This window comes from Gossypium hirsutum, chromosome A13, assembly GCF_007990345.1.
Source record: "Gossypium hirsutum isolate 1008001.06 chromosome A13, Gossypium_hirsutum_v2.1, whole genome shotgun sequence".
Lineage (NCBI taxonomy): Eukaryota > Viridiplantae > Streptophyta > Magnoliopsida > Malvales > Malvaceae > Gossypium > Gossypium hirsutum.
In genome coordinates this window covers 53,661,173-53,667,804 of record NC_053436.1, presented here as the reverse complement: position 1 = coordinate 53,667,804, position 6,632 = coordinate 53,661,173, and positions in this window count along the sequence as shown.

Sequence of the window (6,632 nt, the reverse complement as noted above, 5' to 3'; positions counted from 1 at the left end):
AGGTCGAAACTAAACCGAACCTATTTAGAATTTTCAGAACTTAACCAAATCTTCCAAAACTATTAAAGTCACATGCCCGTGTGGCACACACGGGCATCAGACGCGCCCATGTGAACCAGTCGTGCCAAAAATGGGTCCAATACTGACTTTTTCACACGGCCAATAGACATGGCCGTGTGCCACAGCCGTGTGGTACTTAGCTAGCTACTGACTTAAGCCCAAGGCCATAAGGCATGCCCGTGTCACCTAACCGTGTGGCATAATGCAGGCTTGGTTTAAGCCAATTTGCCACTTCTCTAAGAGCCAATCCTTCAAGCAATAATATACAACATTCATACCAAAATTTCCAACCAATTCCATGCTCAAAACATGCTTAAAGATAACCATAACACATTAGAACATACACACAACAAAACTATGCACAAACTTATCATTTATTAGCCAATTCACATGGCATAACATATATACATATCAAGCTTACTTTCTTAAACATTCTAGCCTATACATGCCATACTAAAAAAAGTATTTACACTTTCAAAAGTTCCAAAATGATTTCGATAGTGTGGTGACGATCCTCGACTATCCCGAGCCTTCAGTAGCTACGATAGCTATAAAACAGACATAAATCACACAAGTAAGCTACAAAGAGCTTAGTAAGTCAAATACAGCTAGTCCATCTATTAAAACATATAAGTAAAATCCATAGTAAGAATTTAGAGTTATTTCAAGAAGTAATTCATGGTTTTGTACATACTTCACAGAACCGAGTCTTTCATATTTAGAGACTTAGTACGATACATATGTACCTATATAGATTATACATTTCACAATACATTCATTCCCATATCTCGTACTCAATCCTCAGATGGTTCAGAAATGATACAGATAATCATAAACAGGTACAATGCCGACGTCTCGGACGTGGTCTTAAATGTAATTCAATGTCGATGCCTCTGTCCTAGACAAGGTCTTACACGAAATCAGATACGATGCCTATGTCCCAGACATGGTCTTATACGTAAATCTCAATTGAGGCCTGTGTCCCAGACACGGTCTTACACGATATCTCAGATAGATGTCAACTTTCCTTTAGAAGTATACAGAGCTTTTTGGATACTAACATATTATTATACTTTATTCCAAAGATATTCATCTGGCACTCAAGGCCATCCAATACAGATTACAATTTATATGTGCAAAATTTATTCAAATTAACACATAATTTTAATTTGACTTTTGGACGGATTTCGGACGGAACGAGTCGACTATTCGACTAATTTGGACTTCCCCCGATCTAAGTTCGATTTTCTTTGTTCTTGATCTAATACTACAAATTTCAACCATTCAATCATCTATTACATTCAATTTAATCCATATACATATATTTAGGGAAGTTTTCATTTTAGCCCTTACAATTTCACACTTTGACAATTTTGCCCATTTTTCAGAAAATCACAAATATGCAAAATTCACCAAGACTATAACTTGGCTGAATATACATGGCTTCTATAGAAGCCCAAATAACGTATTTAATTCATAATTTAGTCCTTTAAAACCCTATTTTCACAAATTAGCTCAAATAGCTCTATTTCATAAAAATTCAAAGACAAATCTTATGACTCATCTACCAAGCCTTCATAATTCATCCAAAAACATCACAAAACTCATGATATCAACAATGGCATTTCATGAAATCTTTAACAAAAATAGAAATTCAGACATGGGCTTTGAAGAACACAAAGCAACGATCACAGAAACGTAGAAATTATCAAAAATCGATCAAAAATACATACCTAATTGATGCTTGCAAATGCCGAAACCCTAAGGCTCGTTTTCTTTTTATTTTGCTTGGTATTTTCGGCAAGAACACATGGGAAATGGCTAATTTCATGCATTTTGTTTACTTTAATTAACATAAAATACTAAATACCAATTTTTCCCCATTTGTAAAGCCATTAATAAATCATTATAATAAGGCCACAATAGTCCACTCATGTTTCCAATGGTTTAATAACAACTTAAGGACTTTTACTATAGAAAGCCAAGCCAAATAGGCACTTTAACAATTAGCATGCAACTTTTGTGTTTTACGCGATTAAGTTCTTATTCATAATTAAGCACAGAAACAAACAAATTAAATCACAGAAATTTCACAGATATAAATTCACATATCACAAACACAAAAAATAATATTAAAATAATTTTTGAACTCAGATTTGTGGTCCTGAAACCACTATTCCGACTAAGGTCTAAACCAGACTATTACAATTCTCTCTTAGGGATTTTCGTCCACGAAAATCTTATCGTTAAACAGATTCAAATATTGCTGTTTCATTACATCTTCAGGCTCTCATGTAGCCTCTTCTACTCCATGTCAATGCCACAGCACTTTGACTAACGAAATTCTCTTATTACGTAATTCTTTGATCTCATGAGATAGAATACGAATTAGATTTTCTTCATAAGTCATATTAGAATGGATTTCAATATCAGATGGAGAAATTACATGCGAAGGATCAGATTTGTATCGTCAAAGCATCGATATGTGAAACACATTATGTATCTTTTTCAACTCAGATGGTAGCCTCAATATATAAGCAATCGGCCCAACTCGCTCAGTGATTTCATATGGTCTAATGAACTTCGGACTCAACTTCCCCTTTTTACCAAATCAGAATAGTTTCTTCCACGGAGATACTTTCAGAAACACTTTATCATCGATCTCAAATTCAATATCTTTTCGTTTTAAATCTGCATAAGTCTTTTGACGATCAGAGGCAGCTTTCAAACTATCTCGGATTACTTTCACTTTCTATTCTGTTTCTTTTATCAAATCAATACCAAAAATCTTATTCTCACTGAGCTCAGACCAGTATAACAGAGTTCTACACTTTCTACCATATAAGGCTTCGTACATTGCCATTTTGATGCTCGATTGAAAGCTATTATTATAAGCAAATTCAATCAAAGGTAGATACTATTCCCATGTACCTTCAAACTCAAGAATGCAAGATCTCAACATATCCTTGGGTATCTGAATAATCTATTCTAATTGACCATCTGTTTGCGGATGAAAAGCGTTGGTAAAATGCAATTTAGTACCCAGAACATCTTACAATTTCTTCCAGAATCGCGATGTAAATCTCGGGTCTCTGTCGGACACTATTGACAATGGCACACCATGCAATCTCACAATATCAGAAATATACAACTCAGCTAACTTTTCAAGCAAATAATCAAACTGAATCGGAATAAAATAAGCTGATTTCGTCAAACGATCAACTACAACCCAAATTGCGTCTTTCTTTTTCAGAGACAGAGGCAAACCCGAAAGAAAATCCATGGTCACTCGATCTCATTTCCATTCCGGAATCATAATCGGTTGTAATAACCCATATGACACCTGATGCTCAGCTTTAACTTGCTGACAGATTAAACATCTCAAAACAAAGTCAGAAATATCTCTTTTCATTCCCGGCCACCAATATAGTTGTTTTAAATCGTTATACATTTTCGTACTTCCTGAATGTATAGAAAATCTACTACTATGAGCTTCACTCAAAATCATGTGAATCAAATTCGGATTTCTTGGAACACAGTCTATTTCTGAACCTCAGACAATCATCATCATCTATTCAAAATTCAGAATCAGAATCAAAATTACACTGAGTTCGTTTAGCCATAATCTCATTATCAACCTTCTGAGCTTCGATAATCTGTTGTAAAAACAAAGGTCTCGCTTTTAATTTAGCTAAAACTGAACCATCGTTAGACAGAACTAAATGAGCATTCATTGCAAATAACAATTTTTGACTCAAAGCATCAGCAACCACATTTGCTTTTCCCGGGTGATAATCAATCACAAGTTCATAGTCTTTTAGTAGTTCTAACCATCTTCTCTACCGCAAATTCAAATCTTTTTGCGTGATTAAATATTTTAGACTTTTATGATCAGAAAACACGTGACATATTTCACGAAAAAAATAGTGATGCCAGATCTTCAAAGCAAACACGATGGCAGCTAACTCAAGGTTGTGTGTCGGATAGTTCTTCTCATGCTGTTTCAACTGTTTCAAAGCATAAGCAACAACTTTTCCTTCTTGCATTAAAACACAACCTAGTCCATTCAACGAAGCATCACTGTAAATAATGAATTCTTTACCTGACCCAGGTTGTACCAACACCGGAGTTTCATTTAACAGAGCTTTTAACCGATCAAAACTTTTCTGACATTTCTTAGACCATTCAAATTTCACATCTTTCTGAAGCAATTTTGTCAACGAAGTTGCTATCACAGAGAAATCTTTTACAAATCCTTTGTAGTAATCGGCAAGTCCCAGAAAACTACGGACTTCAGATACATTCCTCGGAGGCTTCCAATCCAGAATAGCTGAAATCTTACTCGGATCCACTCGGATACCGAATGCTGATACAATATGACCTAGAAAACCAACTTCTCACAACCAGAATTCACTTTTACTAAACTTTGCATACATCTGTTTATCTCGCAAAGTCTGTAGCACTATTTTTAGATGTTCAGTATGCTTAGATTCATCACGTGAGTAAATCAAAATATCATCAATGAATATAACAACAAATTGATCAAGATACGATCTAAAAATTCTATTAATTAAATCCATAAATACAACAGGTGCATTCGTTAATCCAAAAGGCATAACTAAAAATTCATAATGCCCGTACCTCGTTCTAAAAGCAGTTTTCGGAATATCAGGATCCTTTACTCGTAACTGGTAGTACCCCAATCTCAGATCTATCTTAGAAAACACAGTAGCACCTTTCAACTGATCGAATAAGTCATCAATTCTAGGCAGAGGGTATTTGTTCTTTACAGTCACTTTATTAAGTTGACGGTAATCAATACACATTCTCATTATGCCATCTTTCTTTTTTACAAACCGAACAGGAGCACCCCATGGTGAAAAGCTTGGTCTAACAAATCCTTGATCGGTCAGTTCTTGCAACTGAGATTTCAATTCTTTTAATTCGGTCAGAGCAATTCTATATGGAGCTATCGATATCAGAGTAGTACCAGGTACTAATTCAATGCGAAACTCAACTTCTCAAATCGGAGGCAAACCAGGCAGTTCTTCAGGAAACACATAAGAGAATTCACAGACAACATGCACGGATTCAATTTTCTTATCATTCACTTTCGAATCTAGCACATAAGCTAAATAGGCATCACAACCTTTCTTCACATATTTCTGTATTTTCATTGCAGATACCACAACTGGTAGTCCATTCAGATCAATAGACTAAATTTGGATTATCTGATCATTCTTACACCTTAAATCAATGACTTTTCGTTTGCAATTCACAATAGCATCATGCAAAGTCAACCAATCCATTCCCGGAATTATGTCAAATTCATCGAAAGGTAAAAGCATTAGGTCAGTAGGAAAATAGATATCTCGTATCATTAACGGGCAATTCTTGTAGACTTTATCAACCAAGACACTTTTGCTAAGGGGTTCAATACTCTAATTACTAATTCAGTAGACTCTACAGGCAAAGTCTTATTATGCACTAAATTCATATAGATATAAGAATGAGTTGATCCAGGATCTATCAATGCAATCACAGAAGTATCATAGAGAGTAAAAGTACCAGTAATCACGTCTGGAGACGAAGCTTCCTCATGAGCTCAGATAGCATAGGCTCTGGCAGGTGCTCTGGGCTCAGATCTAACAATAATATCTCCAGTAGTTCTTTGACCACTACTTGTATTTCTTGCATTTCTGGAAAGTCTACCTCTAGCTGAGGTGTTGCTCTGTCTTAGATTCTGTACATTCTCTTGCTCAGCAGGTTCAGAACAATCTTTTACAAAATGGTCCAAAGATCCACATCGGAAATAGGCTCAGTCATTCAATCTACAATTTCCCAGATGTCTTTTACCATAGTGTTTACATTCAGGTCTCTCAGATTAAACATTCCCGACACTTGCAATGAAAGTAGCAGGGACTCTGAAGTTTGAATGCGATATAGCTCGATCTCGGTTTGAATGTCCCACATTAGCATTTGGACGGCTTTGATCATCTCGAAATTTCTTTGACATAGATTGAAATGATCTACTCGAAGATCTTTTTCTAGCATCTTTAGCCTCAGAATCAGCTTTTCTTTTCTCTTTACTTAATTCTTTAGCTTTACATGCTCGCTCAACGAGCACTACTATGACAGCCCTAATATGGCCCTAGTCGGAAAGTGGTTTTGGGACCACAAAACTGACTCCCAAAAATAATTAAATGTTATATTCTGTGTTTATTTCATGTGAAAGTGCATGTGTGAAAATTTCATGCTTTGATTTTGCCATTTGTGAATGAAATTATGAAATAGGACTTTTGTGAAAATTTCTGAAAATGCTATAGGGTAATTTGTAGTGGCCAAATAATTTGTAGAGCAAAATAGGAGGATTTGTATGTCAAACCTCCCACTTTTATGTGTAGTGGCCGGCCATCTTGTTAATGGTAGACAACATGTGCAATTTTTTTTATTGAAGTTATGGCATAAGTATGGCACAATTAATATATGTCAGATATGTGTCATAAAAGGTTAAATAATAAGAATAACAAAAGGAGGGAAAGGACAAAGTTTGTCCATCTTTGTTCATCATA